Source organism: Bombina bombina, chromosome 4 (genome assembly GCF_027579735.1).
Source record: "Bombina bombina isolate aBomBom1 chromosome 4, aBomBom1.pri, whole genome shotgun sequence".
NCBI classification, from domain to species: Eukaryota; Metazoa; Chordata; class Amphibia; order Anura; family Bombinatoridae; genus Bombina; species Bombina bombina.
This window is the reverse complement of record NC_069502.1, coordinates 67,564,286-67,584,038: the sequence shown is the minus strand read 5'-3', so window position 1 is coordinate 67,584,038 and position 19,753 is coordinate 67,564,286.

The window sequence follows — 19,753 nt, the reverse complement described above, 5'->3', positions numbered from 1 at the left end:
CCACCCCCCTTCCAATTTACTTTTATCATCAAATTATACTTTGTTAAAAGCTAAACCAAGTTAGGCTCATATGCTAATTTCTAAGCCCTTGAAAGCAGCCTCTTATCTCAGGGAATTTAGACACCTTTTTTATAGCTAGACAGTGCTAGTTCATGTGTGTCATATATATATGGAGTTACCTAGGAGTCAGCACTGAAGGACTAAAATGCAAGTCTGTCAAAAGAACTGAAATAAGAGGGCAGTCTGCAGAGAGATAGACACAAGGTAATCACAGAGGTAAAAGGCATATTAATATAACCATGCTGGTTATGCAAAACTGAGGAATGGGTAATAAAGGGAGTATCTATATTTTTAAACAATAAAAATTATGGAGTAGCAAGAAAGTATTTTATTTTAAATTCTAATCATCCAATATAAAATAATGTATTGGATGATTAGAATTTAAAATAAAATACTTTCTTGCAATTAGCTGATTAAAAATCAGCCATCGGGGGGGACGGGGGGGGACTTCCGGGTAGCATCTTAGGTCGTAATATTCGGGGCTGCTCTTGCTCATAAGATAATTTTTTCTTATTTTTCTCCTGTTGGAAGATTGTCCAGACCTCAAGAGTTAAGTTGTCAGAGTGTACTGTGTCAAATGAGCCATGTGTTATGCTATCTGGCTGACTGAATATACCAGAGACTACTTTGGAGCCTCTGTCCATTCAACTCACTCCCCAGCAGGTATCTTTAAATGCCACCTGTAACACAGTTTTAGGTAGTAACTGCAAGCTTCTGCAAGAGAATATTCAACACCCCCCCCGCGCCGGTTCGCCTGGTCAAACGGATGGAAGCATCTATCATGGAAGAACTGTATACTACTTTTCCAAAAATGGCCCTATACTTTACTGTTAAGAGTTTTATCTCTTAAATCAATATCATACGCCGAGGGTCCAAAAGAGGCCCCACAGCTTGCCTAAAGTTACAGATTTAAAATTCTTATACCCATATATTGCTAAGTTATCATAAGTGGTTGCTCAGGTCCAAAAAAAACATAATTTATGTAAGAACTTACCTGATAAATTCATTTATTTCATATTAGCAAGAGTCCATGAGCTAGTGACGTATGGGATATACATTCCTACCAGGAGGGGCAAAGTTTCCCAAACCTCAAAATGCCTATAAATACACCCCTCACCACACCCACAAATCAGTTTAACGCATAGCCAAGAAGTGGGGTGATAAGAAAACGGTGCGAAAGCATAAAAAAATAAGGAATTGGAATAATTGTGCTTTATACAAAAAAATCATAACCACCACAAAAAAGGGTGGGCCTCATGGACTCTTGCTAATATGAAAGAAATGAATTTATCAGGTAAGTTCTTACATAAATTATGTTTTCTTTCATGTAATTAGCAAGAGTCCATGAGCTAGTGACGTATGAGATAATGACTACCCAAGATGTGGATCTTCCACGCAAGAGTCACTAGAGAGGGAGGGATAAAATAAAGACAGCCAATTCCGCTGAAAATAATCCACACCCAAAACAAAGTTTAAATCTTATAATGAAAAAACTGAAATTATAAGCAGAAGAATCAAACTGAAACAGCTGCCTGAAGTACTTTTCTACCAAAAACTGCTTCAGAAGAAGAAAACACATCAAAATGGTAGAATTTAGTAAAAGTATGCAAAGAAGACCAAGTTGCTGCTTTGCAAATCTGATCAACCGAAGCTTCATTCCTAAACGCCCAGGGAGTAGAAACTGACCTAGTGGAATGAACTGTAATCCTTTGAGGCAGAGTTTTACCCGACTCGACATAAGCATGATGAATCAAAGACTTTAACCAAGACGCCAAAGAAATGGCAGAGGCCTTCTGACCTTTCCTAGAACCGGAAAAGATAACAAATAGACTAGAAGTCTTTCGGAAATTTTTAGTAGCTTCAACATAATATTTCAAAGCTCTAACTACATCCAAAGAATGCAACAATCTTTCCTTAGAATTCTTAGGATTAGGACACAATGAAGGAACCACAATTTCTCTACTAATGTTGTTAGAATTCACAACCTTAGGTAAAAATTTAAAAGAAGTTCGCAACACCGCCTTATCCTGATGAAAAATCAGAAAAGGAGACTCACAAGAAAGAGCAGATAATTCAGAAACTCTTCTAGCAGAAGAGATGGCCAAAAGAAACAAAACTTTCCAAGAAAGTAATTTAATGTCCAGCGGATGCATAGGTTCAAACGGAGGAGCTTGAAGAGCCCCCAGAACCAAATTCAAACTCCAAGGAGGAGAAATTGACTTAATAACAGGTTTTATACGAACCAAAGCCTGTACAAAACAATGAATATCAGGAAGACTAGCAATCTTTCTGTGAAAAAGAACAGAAAGAGCAGAGATTTGTCCTTTCAAGGAACTTGCAGACAAACCTTTATCCAAACCATCCTGAAGAAACTGTAAAATTCTAGGAATTCTAAAAGAATGCCAAGAAAAATGATGAGAAGAACACCAAGAAATGTAAATCTTCCAGACTCGATAATATATCTTCCTAGATACAGATTTACGAGCCTGTAACATAGTATTAATTACTGAGTCAGAGAAACCTCTATGACTGAGAATCAAGCGTTCAATCTCCATACCTTCAAATTTAAGGATTTGAGATCCTGATGGAAAAAAGGACCTTGCGATAGAAGGTCTGGTCTTAATGGAAGAGTCCACGGTTGGCAAGTGGCCATCCGGACAAGATCCGCATACCAAAACCTGTGAGGCCATGCTGGAGCCACCAGCAGAACAAACGAGCACTCCTTTAGAATCTTGGAAATAACTCTTGGAAGGAGAACTAGAGGCGGAAAGATATAGGCAGGATGATACTTCCAAGGAAGTGACAATGCATCCACTGCCTCCGCCTGAGGATCCCTGGATCTGGACAGATACCTGGGAAGTTTCTTGTTTAGATCAGAAGCCATCAGATCTATTTCTGGAAGTCCCCATATTTGAACAATCTGAAGAAATACCTCTGGGTGAAGAGACCATTCGCCCGGATGTAATGTTTGGCGACTGAGATAATCCGCTTCCCAATTGTCTATACCTGGGATATGAACCGCAGAAATTAGACAGGAGTTGGATTCCACCCATACCAGTATTCGAGATACTTCTTTCATAGCCAGAGGACTGTGAGTCCCTCCTTGATGATTGACATATGTCACGGTTGTGACATTGTCCGTCTGAAAACAAATGAACGACTCTCTCTTTAGAAGAGGCCATGACTGAAGAGCTCTGAAAATTGCACGGAGTTCCAAAATGTTGATTGGTAATCTCACCTCCTGAGATTCCCAAACCTCTTGTGCTGTCAGAGACCCCCAAACAGCTCCCCAACCTGTCAGACTTGCATCTGTTGAAATCACAGAGCAGGTCGGAAGAACAAAAGAAGCCCCCTGAACTAAACGATGGTGGTCTGTCCACCACGTCAGAGAGTGTCGTACAATCGTTTTTAAAGATATTAATTGAGATATCTTTGTATAATCCCTGCACCACTGGTTCAGCATACAGAGCTGAAGAGGTCGCATGTGAAAACGAGCAAAGGGGATTGCGTCCGATGCAGCAGTCATAAGACCTAGAATTTCCATGCATAAGGCTACCGAAGGGAATGATTGAGACTGAAGGTTTCGACAAGCTGAAACCAATTTAAGACGTCTCTTGTCTGTCAGAGACAGAGTCATGGACACTGAATCTATCTGAAAACCTAAAAAGGTTACCCTTGTCTGAGGAATCAATGAACTTTTTGGTAAATTGATCCTCCAACCATGTTTTTGAAGAAACAATACAAGTCGATTCGTATGAGATTCTGCTAAATGTGAAGACTGAGCAAGTACCAAGATATCGTCCAAATAAGGAAATACCACAATACCCTGTTCTCTGATTACAGACAGAAGGGCACCGAGAACCTTTGTAAAAATCCTTGGAGCTGTTGCTAGGCCAAACGGCAGAGCCACAAACTGGTAATGCTTGTCTAGGAAAGAGAATCTCAGAAACTGATAGTGATCTGGATGAATCGAAATATGCAGATATGCATCCTGTAAATCTATTGTGGACATATAATGCCCTTGCTGAACAAAAGGCAGAATAGTCCTTATAGTTACCATTTTGAATGTTGGTATCCTTACATAATGATTCAAAATTTTTAAATCCAGAACTGGTCTGAAGGAATTCTCCTTCTTTGGTACAATAAAGAGATTTGAGTAAAACCCCAGCCCCTGTTCCAGAACTGGAACTGGCACAATTACTCCAGCTAACTCTAGATCTGAAACACATTTCAGAAATGCTTGAGCCTTCACTGGATTTACTGGGACACGGGAAAGAAAAAATCTTCTTGCAGGAGGCCTTATCTTGAAGCCTATTCTGTACCCTTGTGAAACAATGTTCTGAATCCAAAGATTGTGAATCGAATTGATCCAAATTTCTTTGAAAAATCGTAATCTGCCCCCTACCAGCTGGGCTGGAATGAGGGCCGCACCTTCATGTTGACTTGGGAGCTGACTTTGGCTTTCTAAAAGGTTTGGATTTATTCCAGACTGGAGATGGTTTCCAAACTGATACCGCTCCTGTAGGGGAAGGATCAGGCTTTTGTTCCTTATTGTGACGAAAGGAACGAAAACGATTAGTAGACCTAAATTTACCTTTAGATTTTTTATCCTGTGGTAAAAAAGTTCCTTTCCCCCCAGTGACAGTTGAAATAATGGAATCCAACTGTGAACCAAATAATTTATTACCCTGGAAAGAAAGGGAAAGCAAAATTGACTTGGAAGACATATCAGCATTCCAAGTTTTAAGCCATAAAGCTCTTCTACCTAAAATAGCTAGAGACATATACCTGACATCAACCCTAATGATATCAAAGATGGCATCACAAATAAAATTATTAGCATGTTGAAGAAGATTAACAATGCTATGAGAATTATGATCTGTCACTTGCTGCGCTAAAGCTTCCAACCAAAAAGTTGAAGCTGCAGCAACATCCGCTAAAGATATAGCAGGTCTAAGAAGATTACCTGAACATAAGTAAGCTTTTGTTAGAAAGGATTCAATTTTTCTATCTAAAGGATCCTTAAAGGAAGTACTATCTGCCGTAGGAATAGTAGTACGTTTAGCAAGAGTAGAGAGAGCCCCATAAACTTTAGGGATTTTGTCCCAAAACTCTAATCTGTCAGATGGCACAGGATATAATTGCTTAAAACGTTTAGAAGGAGTAATTGAATTACCTAAATTATTCCATTCCCTGGAAATTACTTCAGAAATAGCATCAGGGACAGGAAAAACTTCTGGAATAACTACAGGAGATTTAAAAACCTTATTTAAATGTTTAGATTTAGTATCAAGAGGACCAGAATCCTCTATTTCTAATGCAATTAAGACTTCTTTAAGTAAAGAACGAATAAATTCCATTTTGAATAAATATGAAGATTTATCAGCATCAATCTCTGAAACAGAATCCTCTGAACCAGAGGAATCATTATCAGAATCAGAATGATGATGTTCATTTAAAAATTCATCTGAAAAATGAGAAGTTTTAAAAGACCTTTTACGTTTACTAGAAGGAGGAATAACAGACATAGCCTTCTTAATGGATTTAGAAACAAAATCTCTTATGTTAACAGGAACAGGAGTATTAGATGTTGATGGAACAGCAACAGGTAATGTAACATTACTAAAGGAAATATTATCTGCATTAACAAGTTTGTCATGACATTCATTACAAACAACAGCTGGAGGAACAGATACCATAAGTTTACAGCAAATACACTTAGCTTTGGTAGATCCAGCATCAAGCAGCGATTTTCCAGAAGTATCTTCTGATTCAGACTCAATCTGAGACATCTTGCAATATGTAAAAGAAAAAACAACATATAAAGCAAAATTGATCAAATTCCTTAAATGACAGTTTCAGGAATGGGAAAAAATGCCAGTGAACAAGCTTCTAGCAACCAGAAGCAATAAACAATGAGACTTAAATAATGTGGTGACAATATTGACGCCCATATTTTTTGGCGCCAAAAAAGACACCCACATTATTTGGCGCCTAAATGCTTTTAGCGCCAAAAATGACGCCACATCCGGAACGCCAACATTTTTGGCGCAAAAACGTCAAAAATTACGCAACTTCAGGCGACAAGTACGACGCCGGAAATAACAAAGAAAAAAATTTTTGCGCCAAAAAAGTCCGCGCCAAGAATGACGCAATAAAATGAAGCATTTTCAGCCTCCGCAAGCCTAACAGCCCACAGGGAAAAAAGTCAAATTTTAAGGTAAGAAAATTGATTATTCAAATGCATTATCCCAAATAATGAAACTGACTGTCTGAAATAAGGAATATTGAACATCCTGAATCAAGGCAAATAAATGTTTAAACACAAATATTTAGAACTTTATATAAAAGTGCCCAACCATAGCTTAGAGTGTCACAAAAATAAGACTTACTTACCCCAGGACACTCATCTACATGTAGTAGAAAGCCAAACCAGTACTGAAACGAGAATCAGTAGAGGTAATGGTATATATAAGAGTATATCGTCGATCTGAAAAGGGAGGTAAGAGATGAAACTCTACGACCGATAACAGAGAACCTATGAAATAGACCCCGTAGAAGGAGATCATTGAATTCAAATAGGCAATACTCTCTTCACATCCCTCTGACATTCACTGCACGCTGAGAGGAAAACCGGGCTCCAACCTGCTGCGGAGCGCATATCAACGTAGAATCTAGCACAAACTTACTTCACCACCTCCACAGGAGGCAAAGTTTGTAAAACTGATTTGTGGGTGTGGTGAGGGGTGTATTTATAGGCATTTTGAGGTTTGGGAAACTTTGCCCCTCCTGGTAGGAATGTATATCCCATACGTCACTAGTGTGATGAGAGCAGGATGTGATGTCACTAGCATGTGGGCGGGGCTTAGGTCCGGTGTCTGTGTTGCAGTTAGTTTAGTACAATCAACCTGTCTGGATGTGTATTGCTATGCTCTGTAATAAAATAGAGTTGTACCATCATTGCTGTGTCCTGCATATGTCCTGCATCTCATGACATGGTGTCAGAAGTTCTGGACTACGCTTCTGTTTCTGATGATGACGATGTCAAAGTTTACCCCACCTGAGCCTTTTGACTTTTCTCAGCCTGCAGCTTGGCCCACATGGCGTCAGCGGTTTCAGCGCTTCAGGATTGCATCCAAACTGAACAAGGAGAGTGGTGAAGTACAAGTTAATTCTCTTTTATATTCTATGGGGAAAGATGTAGAGCCAGTGTTCAATGCTTTTACTTTCCAAGAAGGGGACGAAGTTAACTTTGATATAGTTATGGATAAACTCAGTGCCCACTTTGTGCCCAAGAGAAATGTGATTCATGAGAGAGCTTGTTTTCACAAACGTAATCAGCGTGTGGGAGAATCTGTGGAGTCATTTGTGCGCAGCCTGTATGAATTAGCTGAATTCTGTGAGTTTGGTGTTGCTAAAGAAGAGCAAATCAGAGACAGAATAGTTATTGGAATTGCAGATGCTGAAGTCTCCCTGAAGCTGCAGTTAGAGCCTGATTTAACGTTAGACGGGGCTATTAGGATGGCCCGCCAGAGTGAACTGGTGAAAAAGCAAAGTGCTGATCTGAGGTCTGAGAGTATTGTGGATGAAGTGCAACAGTCTAGGAAAATTACTAGTGAAAGGCACAGTGTGAGCGGTAGATCTAAAGTACTGGAAAGGCCTAGAAGTGGATGGGCGCAACATGGCCGATGCACACGGTGCTACCGGGCTCATGATCAGAGTGCTATATGCCCGGCCAGAGATAAAAGATGCAGAAAATGTAACAGAATGGGCCATTTTGAAGTGGTGTGTAAAACTGAATACATTAAGGAGATGCAGGTGGACAGTGACCAGGAGGGTCAGGAAGTGTCTTTTGTAGGGTCTGTTGTGGAACGGACAAGCTCAGAGGAAGATTGGAAAGTTACTTTTACTGTAATGGGAGCCAAAGTTGATTTTAAGATTGACACAGGAGCAGATATCACTGTAATGTCTTTTGCTGAATTTATGAAACTGCCTCGACAGCCCCAGCTGGCGAAGGTTACTACAAATGTTCATAGTCCTGGTGGCCGCATTGATTGTGTGGGGAAATTTCTTGCCAGCTGCGAGTACAAACAAAGGAAGTTCACCATGTGGGTGCATGTGATCCGAGGTCAGTGTGTTAACAGTTTATTGAGCAGAAAAGCAGCCTGTGACTTGGGCCTCGTGGCCAGAGTGAATGAGATCTCTGAAGATATGTTTGGCGAGTTGGGCCTACTGAGCTGCAAACCTGTCCGTATAGCACTTAAAAGTGACGCAGTCCCGTACAGTATTTCTACTCCTCGTAGAATTCCGTTCCCGCTCATGCCTCAAGTGGAGAAAGAGCTCATGCGCATGAAGTCTATGGGGGTTATTGAAGAGGTTGTTGAAGCAACTGATTGGTGTGCCCCCATTGTTCCAGTTGCAAAGAAAAACGGAAAGGTGCGCATCTGTGTGGACCTGAAAAGGTTGAATGAGGCAGTGAAGAGGGAGAGATTTGTGCTGCCGACATTGGAAGATATAGCCCCGAAGTTGGCTGGTGCGAAGTTCTTTTCCACATTAGACGCTTCTAGCAGCTTTTGGCAGATCCCCCTGGATCCAAAGTGCCGCAAACTGACTACCTTTATCACTCCGGTAGGTCGGTTCTGCTTCTGCAGACTTCCCTTTGGGATATTCTCCGCTCCTGAGATCTTTCAGAGGGAAATGAGTTCTCTCCTGAGTGGCCACGTGGGCACAGCAGTCGTCATGGACGACATTCTAGTATATGGGTCTACAGTGGAAGAGCATGATCAGCGTTTGAGTTGTGTGCTGCAGGCTATCAAAGAGTCTGGGCTGAAGCTGAATAAAGAAAAATGTCATTTTAGGAAAACTGAATTATGCTACTTTGGGCATATCATCAACGGGGATGGCATCAAGCCGGACCCCGAGAAAATTCGGGCTATCGAACAGATGAAAAGCCCTTCTGATGTACATGAGCTGAGACAGGTATTGGGCCTTGTAAATTACGTGGGCAAGTTTCTTCCAGATTTATCTACAGTTTTGCACCCTATCACAGAGTTGCTTAAGAAAGATGTTGCCTGGGTCTGGGGACCCTCACAAGAAAAAGCGTTCCTGCATGCTAAGTCCCTGCTGGGGTCTGCCCCAGTGCTGGGGTTCTACGACCCTTCAAAAAAGACTGTGGTTAGTGCTGATGCAAGCAGTTATGGGTTGGGGGCTGCACTCCTGCAGCTGAATGACAACAAACTACAGCCCATCGCCTACTGTTCCCGCACACTGACGGCTGCGGAGTCAAAATACGCTCAAATTGAGAAAGAGTGCCTGGCTGCAGTTTGGGCCTGTGAGCGCTTTCAGCGTTATCTAGTGGGTTTGGAGAAATTTAGTCTGGAAACTGACCACAAACCGCTAGTCCCTCTTATCAATTCTTATGACATCGACAAAACACCCTTGAGATGCCAGAGACTTTTAATGAGACTGCTCAGGTTCAATGTTCAGGCAGTGCATGTGCCGGGGAAGCAGCTGGTTGTGGCGGATACACTGTCCAGGCTCCCGCTGGCTGCTGCTGAAGAATCCTCCACAGAGTCGGATGTAAAAGTGTATGTTGATTCAGTTCTGGCCTCTAAGTCCATTTCTTCAAGGAAACTGGAAGAGATAAAGAAAGAGACATATTTGGACACAGATCTGCAAGAAGTTATAAGGTACATAAGAGATGGCTGGCCCGAGAGCCGGGCAGCCTGGTTGTCTTTAAATGCTTACCAGCCAGAGAGGTTGCAGCTCACGGAGCTGGAGGGGTTGGTGCTGTTCCAAGACCGTATTGTAATTCCTGTCAGCATGAGGAAGGAGATGTTAAACAGGATTCACGATGGCCACTTAGGCATTACAAAGTGCAGAGAAAGATCAGCTACAGCTGTGTGGTGGCCTGGGATCAGCTCCGACATTGCAAATCACGTGTCTAAATGTGCCTTTTGCCGGGAACACCGGCCTACTCAGAGAAGGGAGCCCTTAATGTCTACTCCGCTGCCTGCGGGGCCGTGGCAGAAAATAGCTGCTGATTTGTGCGAACTGCACGGGAAAAAGTTTCTTGTTGTTATCGACTACTATTCCAGGTATTTGGAAATAGCACCCCTGAATGATATCACAAGTCAGGCCGTTATCATTCGCCTGAAGAGCTTGTTCGCCCGCTGGGGCATTCCAATGGAGCTGGTGAGTGATAATGGCATGCAGTTCGCTTCTACAGAGTTCAGTGCTTTCAGCAGGGAATATGATTTTGTACATTCCACGTCAAGTCCACATTATCCGCAGGCCAACGGAATGGCTGAAAGGGCAGTTCAAACAACAAAATTCATTCTAAAGCAATCTGAACCGTACCTAGCCCTCTTGTCATACAGGGCGACGCCCATTCAAGCCACTGGGTTTAGCCCGGCACAGCTGATGCTAGGACGCCAGATTCGCACCACTTTACCCTCAGTGGGTGTCTTCAAGCCGCCTGGCCCTGTTCCTCGGGACAAAGTCCTTAGGAGGGATGAAGAGGCCAAAAAGGGTTATCGTTTCTTCTACGACAGGAGACATTCTGTCAGGCCTTTACAGGAACTGAAAGCGGGCCAAAGTGTCAGAATTAAACTGGATGATGAGAAGAAATGGAAGACGCCTGCTACGGTAGTGGGCCGCTCTCCAGAACCAAGGTCTTACACAGTCCTTACAGAGGGAGGGACGGTTACACGCCGCAACCGAAGACATCTTCAGCCTGTACCTGAGAGTCTGGAACCGGATACCTCAGTACCACCGCCGGTGGGATCCCCTGTTCTAAGAGAGGTGCCTTCTCCTCAGCAAGATCATAGCGGGGATATATCTTTGCCTCCAGCAGACTCTTGTTCACCATCTTCTGTATCAGAGGACAGTTCATGCAAAGTTACATCAAGCGGAAGAGTGGTGAGGCTTCCGGCCCGATACAGGGACTGACTTTAGCTAGAACAGTGACCGGAAGTATGGGCAGAATAATCCCATGGTCACTGTGGACTAGGGTAGTCTACCCCGATGTCCAAGTCAGGATGTAATTTATTTGTTCATGTTTTCTAATCTATCTGTTTTTTATAATGTTCTAAAACAAAATGTTGTTGTATACCCTGTTGGTGTACCTTGTTATTTAATATATGTGAATGTATGCTTTGCCTTTGAAAAAGGGGAAGATGTGATGAGAGCAGGATGTGATGTCACTAGCATGTGGGCGGGGCTTAGGTCCGGTGTCTGTGTCGCAGTTAGTTTAGTACAATCAACCTGTCTGGATGTGTATTGCTATGCTCTGTAATAAAATAGAGTTGTACCATCATTGCTGTGTCCTGCATATGTCCTGCATCTCATGACAACTAGCTCATGGACTCTTGCTAATTACATGAAAGAAATGATATCATACACTAAAGGTCCAAAAGTAGTTAAGGTTTTATACCATGTGAGACCTGTAAGTTTTATTTGATTTGATTCCAAGTGGTTAGGTATGAACAAATATTTTACAGTTTAATAGATTCCTAAAAATCTTGTTAATGTGTCATTTATTATAGAAGTGTATTTAACTGTCCTCTTAAATAATATCCGTCCAATTGAGTTGCATTTATGTGCATGGAAGTCCATAAGTGGCTTTAAATGATGTGGGGGATGCACATTCTATATTTAATAGATAGACCTAGAATTGCCTAAAACTTATATTTAAAAAAATGAGGCTTGTCCTGGATGAAGAGGGTGTTGAAGAACATGCTGAGCAGAGGTGGTGGAAGAGGCCACCAAAGTCCTTCTCTGCCCCCCATGAATATGTGCCCCCTGAGCCTGGACCTAGGACAAAGAGGGCCCCGGCATTGATGAAGAGGAGCTGGATTTTGACAGGTGGGTTTAGTTAGGGCTTTTTTGGGACTGGTATTTTTTTTAAAAAAAAATATGATGATTTTTTTTTATTTTAAATTGTATTTTGTAGCATAGTTTTTTTAGTTAGACTTTATTATTTTTGGGGGTGATTGTAGACGGTGTTTTTTTATTTTTAAAAGAGTTGTATTGACTTTAGTGCAATGCCCTACAAAATGCCCTTTTTAAGGGCTTTTGTAATTTTTTATACATATTTATGTTTTAGTAGGCTTGCCATCTGAGGCCCAAAAGTGGTCTCCTTTACTGAAGTTGACCTCCTATAGTGTAGACAATACTTACTGAGGCCCAAGAGTGACCTTGTGTGTCATCAGGGAGGCAAAATGATAATTAGGCATACTAGTTGCATACCTTGTCTTTGTACCTCTTGTCTGTAACATGTAATGTATTTTGGAAATCTGTGGTACTACAATGTATTTATCTCATTATTATTCAGTTTTACTGTTTCGTACTGTATATATGCCTTGTAACAACCCTCAAATAAAAAATATTATATAAAAAGAGCTGGGTTTTGGCAGGGTGAGTTTAGTTAGGGCTTTTTTGGGAATGGTATTTTTATTTTAAAGAATATGATTTTTTATTTTAAATTGTATTTTGTAGCATAGGATTTTTTAGGTAGTCTTTATTATTTTTGGGGGTGGGGGTTACTTGTATTGTAGATGGTGGGTCTTGTTTTTTGATTTTTTTAAAAGATCTGTATTGACTTTACTGCAATGCCCTACAAAATGCCCTTTTAAGGGCTATTGTAATTTTTTTTATACATATTTATGTTATAGTAGTCAGTAGTATTAAATTATATTTTTACATAACAGGCTTGCAGTTATGTAGAACTATAATTATACAGGTGGCCCTCGGTTTACGCCGGTTCAATTTGCGCCGTTTCAGAATAACAACCTTTTTTTTCCAATCATATGACTCCTATTGAAAAGCTTTTGGAAAGCAATGCACTAATTAAAGCCAGTAGGTGGAGCTGTCCGCTTGTTTTGCAGCAAAGTTATGCAACTTAACAGCCTTAAATGGATTTGTGTACACAGATCAGACAAGATCTATCGAGCAAAATATAGCAGGCACTTCCCTATTATCTTCCTGTCCAGCAGCTTGAGGTGAGGTTAACTGCTTAATCACTGCAGATTGAAATGCATAGAATATGTGCAGACCCAATATTATCTAACATGCTAACAATGCAGAGAACTGATTGCAGAAAAATGCAAGTAAAAAACGTTTTTGTTCATTAAACTAATGTTTGATGATGATGCAGTCTGTTGTGTGATTATTTTATTAGGTGATGTTTAGCAAATGTTTTTGTTCATTAAACTTAGTTTGATTATATATTCTGTGTTGTGTGATTATTTTATTAGGTTTATAATTCTGTTTAGCATTTAAAGTCTTCATTTCAAAGCTTTAAAAATAATGTATTAGGTGTTACTTATGACAATTTTGAGAGGGGTCTGGAACCTAACTCCCTCACTTCCCATTGACTTACATTATAAACTGGGTTTCAATTTACAACGGTTTCAATTTACAACCATTCCTTCTGGAACCTAACCCCGGCGTAAACTGAGGGCTACCTGTACTGGCTTTAATAACAAATAATAAACACAACAAGCAACATTAATTACATTTTACATGCAAACATTTTAATAATATGCATTCTACATAACAATGCATCATTTTAAATATTGAATATTTATGTGTAGGACCTTAGCTTCTATAATAAGTATTAGGTTATGGCAGTTTAGGGGTCAATGTTTAAATTATATGATTAGTCATGTACAATGCATATTATTTAAAGTATTTTATATATCTCTAGATATATCTATGTTGCTTTCTATTATTTTAAATATAAACATATATAAATATATATTTATGTTTAAAAAAATAAACACTGCAAGCAACCATAAATCCCTTTTCCAGTAATCTACATTTTACACGACAATGCATATTTTGCCAAGGAGATATGGTAAACGCCGGAAGGACGGCAAAATCTCTCTGGTCTAGCCAGACTGCTGAACTCAACGCTGGACTGAAATTATGCCATGGTCCGGCCTTTCTTAAAAGCTGCCAATTAAGCAGGATGAAGGGATCAAATTGCCCTTTTAGTATGTTGTGAGCAATTTGATGTGAATACCACTTGTTTGGGGTGCTACCTTCTGGGAGGAATGGGGGATGTTTAAATTCCGGTCTGAGCATTTCAGGGGTGTGTAGGTTAGGCGTGATGTAGGTGTAGGCAGTCAGGGGGAGTTAGCTGGGCGGTGCAGGGGGAGTGTAGGTTTGCTCTGACATATTTTTTTGAATGAAAAAGTTGTGGAGTAAAAGCTTTTAAAATATAAACTACAACTAATACTGCTGAATTAGTTTTCCCATTGGCTGATAGGCACTTCCTATAAATTCTCATTGGTTGATAACTTTCTGTAATTCTCATGAATTGATAAATACTTCCTGAAATTAGTACATTAGTTTAAATTTTACTTCATATATTTTCAGGCAAAAAAAAAAAAGGGTCAATGGCCTAGATTATAAGTGGAGTACAAATATTTTAGCACTAATGAACACTAATTGCATTCAGGTTAAATCAATAGCGCTCTTTTCTTGCTTTTGTATTAAAAGTTGAAAGTAAAAAGTTAGCATATGAGTAAAAGACTCAGGGATGCTAAAATGTGGAGCTCAGAGAGTCCCTTAGACTGTGAAATGTCTGTAAATCAAGAGAATGAAGAAAATTCGATAATAGGAGTAAATTAGAATGTTACTTAAAATTGCATGCTCTATCTGAATCACAAAAGAAAAAAATTGGGTTCAGTGTCCCTTTAAGGTGAGTGGCTGCAAAACCTAGTGAACTAATCTGAGGGTGCATGTGTGATTTGCATGTGTGTGATGGGTCTCATAGAGGTAACTGACAAAGACTTGGCATGACCATGTATTCTGTTCTTCAGAAATCTAGCCTGTAATATGTTATCTTGGACACTGGTGCATGGGATAGGAATGCTAAGAAGAATGAGCATAGTCACCACTTACCTTATCAGTGAGTTTCTCCTGTGCAACTGTATGCTTTCTCACATGACGCAGTCACGGCACCGCACTGGAGGTGAGGGGGGAGACAAGGGGGAAGGTTGAATGAATTAATTAGACTGGCCAGGCTATAATTTTGAGGAATATTATTATTATAATTATTATCAGGTATTTGTAGAGTGCCAACAGATTCTGCATCACTATAGGCGCTATACAAGATAGCATTATAGGGATCAAATGGGCAGAGGGTCATGCCGAGAGTTGCACTGTTGTAGTCGGCTCTCATGAAGGTGATCTACAAACAGCTGGGCTCATAGGCTTACATGCTAAGGGGTTCAAGGGGATAGAAATGGATTTAGGAAAGGTTAGTGTAGGTTGTATGTATCCCTGAATAGTAGAGTCTTTAGGGAGCGCTTGAAGCTTTAAAATCTAGGGGAGAGTCTTGTGGAGCGAGGCAGAGAGTTCCATAAGATGGGAGCCAGTCTGGAGAAGTCTTGTAAACGGGAATGTGAGGAGATAACAAGAGAAGAGGAGAGTAGGATATTACAGATAGACTGAGGAAAACTGCATAGTTATGCACTCTCCCAGCAAAATGCTAATGCCTCTGGTTCCCCCACCCCTAATATCAGCCCTGCTTTTATGTCATTTTCCACTGCCTCCAGAAAAATTTGAGTGCATCCTGCAGCATTCAAAATCCTGATATAATTGTATGCTACCCTGTAACTGCTTAATCAATGCAGGATGCCATTAATATCTCTCTGGGAACAGCAACAACAATAAGACTAACACACTTAAAGGAACATACACGATTTTCAGATTGTACATTGTTTAATTATGCATAACAAAAACCCTGTAAAATACTTTCCCTCTTTATCCTCGTCATTCCTGTAATTAAAGTCTGAAAAGTGTGGTTTGCCAATATTACAAACCCTGCTACATACACGTCCCTAATTGGCCTCAGGAGGGTATTAGATAAGAAGCTGCACTTCAGTAAAGGGGTAAATTAAACTTTTGTGATTCAATAGAGCATGTCATTTTAAACAACTTTCCAATGTTATTTATTATCAAATGTTCTTAGCTCTCTTGGTATTCTTGCTTAAAGACTCAGGAGCAGCAATGCATTACTGAGAGCTTGCTGCTCATTGGTGGCTGCACGTAAATGGCTCTGGTCATTGGCTTACTCTATGTGCTCAGCTAGCTCCCAGTACTACATTGCTGCTCCTTCAATAAATAATACCAAGATAATGGAGCAAATGTAATAATAGGGGTGTATTAAAAAGCTATTGTTCAAATGGTATACTTATAAATGCAGGTCTTCATAGGTGCCTCCAAATAAGGGTGGTTGGAGTTTAGCTACTGAAGTTCAGCAAAACAATGTGCTAATTTGTTTGCAAAGCTTTCACACTGGGAACATAAGTTGATTTATTAACACTGCATACATGTTTTATTTCCCTTTAAAATTATTATTATTTTTTTTTAAACATGGCCCTATATTGCACTGACAGAAAAAAATGCAGATTTTGCTAACAAAATTATAATTGAAATGCTTATTTTGTATGGAGATATTTTTGCAATATACTTCCATGAACAAAATGCTTCTAGTAAATTTTATCACTGTTTTTCAACAGCATACACACATATGCTGCAAGGTCCAGTGCACCAGTTAATTTGTACCATACAAGCCACTAGTGACTCTTTGAGAAGGTCTGGTGTTTGTTACTTACAGCATACTGTATGTGTGTATGCTGCTAAGAACACTAATTGCATTTACTACATGCATTTTTGCAAATGGAAGTATATTGCAAAAACACTTTTATTTAAAATTGAAATGCATCCATGGATATATCAATCTTGACCTTTCCATCAATTTAATTGTAGATATATACAATCCATAAGTAAGAAAAAAAAAAAACGTTTCTAAAGCAGTTGCAAATAAGTAACCATATCTTAGCACAAATTAAAAATAGGAATATACAGAATTGAATAAATAATGCATTCTCAAAGAACAGCCAGGTATCATGCAAAGCTTATGGTATATGTTCCATAGCTTTAGATTTGCATAATAAGGAAACCAGTTTTTTGATGTGAGCAAGAGATATAATCATATGTGCAGTCTGTCAATATTATACAGTCACTGAGAACAAGTGGAGGTAAAGCGACATAACAATTTACTTTACACGCATTATGCATTTGCTTAGCTATTTGTTTTTTCTAATCAACGGACTTCTGGCATTAATTGGACTCTTTTTCAATGGGTCTGTTGTGATAATAAATTGCATTTGGCGGCTGCAAAATAAAAAGTTACAAACCATTGATAGTATTATAACAAGCTTGGCAGTAGCCAGATTTTGTCTTTTAGTCACTGACATTTTGGTTTTGTATTTTACTGTTTTATTATCTTGGAAAAAAGAAACAAGTCCACTTCTGCTCACTTGTCTGATATTCACATCATTTTTAACCTACTGCTCCATCTGGTTTTCCACATTGCTTTGTGTTTTCTATTGTTTGAAGATCACCAACTATAACTACAGATTATTCATCTACATGAAACTGAACATAACTAGGATGTTACCCTGGCTGTATTTGTTTTCAGTTGCGGCTTCACTTATTTCAAGCTTGTCCTCTTTGTCATTTGTCCTTCCATTGGATATGTTCAATTCTACAAAAGACTTCAGCAATTCGAGTGATGAAAATATGAAAATGACTCACCTTATGGAATTCATCCCAAATGCTATAGGATCATTCTTACCATTACCTATTTTTTGTTTTGCAATTTATCTTCTGATTAGATCCCTCTTGAATCACACCAGAAATATGAACAGTAAGGACTCTGGATTCCAGAATCCTCAGCTTCAGGCTCATTTTAGTGCAGTAAAAAATATGCTGTCATTTCTGTTTCTCTATATGCTATATTTAATTGCTGTAAATCTATGGCCAGTTGTCAGTCACACAAATGATACAATTTGGATATCAATTCTTTCTATTCTTTATCTAGCCCTTCCGTACATGCACACTGTTATTTTGATTTTCAACAACATAAAACTCAAGCAGGCTCTTGCGAATATCACTTACTGCTATCACTTTAGAGACAAATAAAATAATTCCTTCTAATTCTAGCTGACTTGGAACTATATTGTTATATTAACTAGAATAATTAAATTAGTAAATGATGTTAGTTGCAATATTTTGTTAGCTGCAAGTTTCACAGCATTTTCTAATTGACGCAAATGAAACTATATAGTGCATAATTAATTTTTTCAATAGTTACAGTATTTACGTATATATTCAATAATTGCAAAATTTAGGAGACATTCATCCTATAATGGTTTCTATTTATTGATAACCAAGTTTAAAAAGTTTTTTCATTATTTATTGTTTCAAAATAAATATTTATTAAACTTGACATAAAGTTTCAAGAGCAAAGTAATCTTAAAAACGTACTCTAAATCTACAAGCTATGCATATTATGAATTCTTATTGCCATATAGAGAGATAAAGTTAAGTAAATCAAATAAATATTCCCACTGGACTATATGGGGTCAGTTTATGTAAGTGCAAGAGGACATGATACGATGTAGCATATTCTGTCCACTGCACATCGATAAATGACAACAGCATATGCTGTCGGCATTCATCATTGCACCAGCAATTCTTGTGAACTGCTGGTGCAATACCGCCCCCTGCAGATTCGGGTCCAATTGGCCGCTAGCAGGGGGTGTCGATCAACCCAATTGTATTCGATCGGGTTGATTTCTGTCCGCCGCCTCAGAGCAGGCGGACAGGTTATGGAGCAGAGGTCTTGATGCACGGGGCATCAAGCTCCATACGGAGCTTGATAAATTGACCACTATGACTTTACCCATAACATATAAATCATAAAATGCTAAATTTGTTTAGATGTGTTGATTTAGTAGTATACAGTGCGGTGGAGGATTATGGCTGTATAGGCATTAATAGGTTAGGAAGTTTATTGCGGTGGGCTTAGTGGAGGTATAGGGCTTAATTAGTGTAGGGAATAATGCAGTGTGCTATTGACAGTTTAGGGTTTAAGTAGTATAGGCGTAGTTTGCGATGTGGGTTATGGAAATATAGGGGTTAATAGGTTAGGAAGTTTATTGCGGTGGGGGATTATGCCTGTATAGAGGTTAATAGGTTAGGAAGTTTATTGCGGTGGGCTATTGGTGGTATAGGAGTTAATAGGTTAGGAACATTATTGCCGTGGGCTATATGAGTTAATAGGTTAGGAAGGTTATTGCAGTGGGCTATTGACGGCATAGGGGTTAATAGGTTAGGAAGTTTATTGCTGTTTGCTATTGGCAATATAGGGGTTAATAGGTTAGGAAGTTTATTGCGGGGGGCTTTTGGCTGTATAGGGGTTAATAGGTTAGGGAGGTTATTGCCATGGGCTATAGGGGTTATCAGGTTAGGAAGGTTATTGTGGTGGGCTATTGGCAGTATAGGGGTTAATGGGTTCAGGAAGTTTATTGCGGTGAGTTATTGGCGGTATAGGGGTCAATAGGTCAGGAAGTTTATTGCGGTGAGTTATTGGCGGTATAGGGGTCAATAGGTCAGGAAGTTTATTGCGGTGAGTTATTGGCGGTATAGGGGTCAATAGGTTAGGAAGTTTATTGCGGTGAGTTATTGGCGGTATAGGGGTCAATAGGTTAGGAAGTTTATTGCGGTGAGTTATTGGCGGTATAGGGGTCAATAGGTTAGGAAGTTTATTGCGGTGAGTTATTGGCGGTATAGGGGTCAATAGGTTAGGAAGTTTATTGCGGTGAGTTATTGG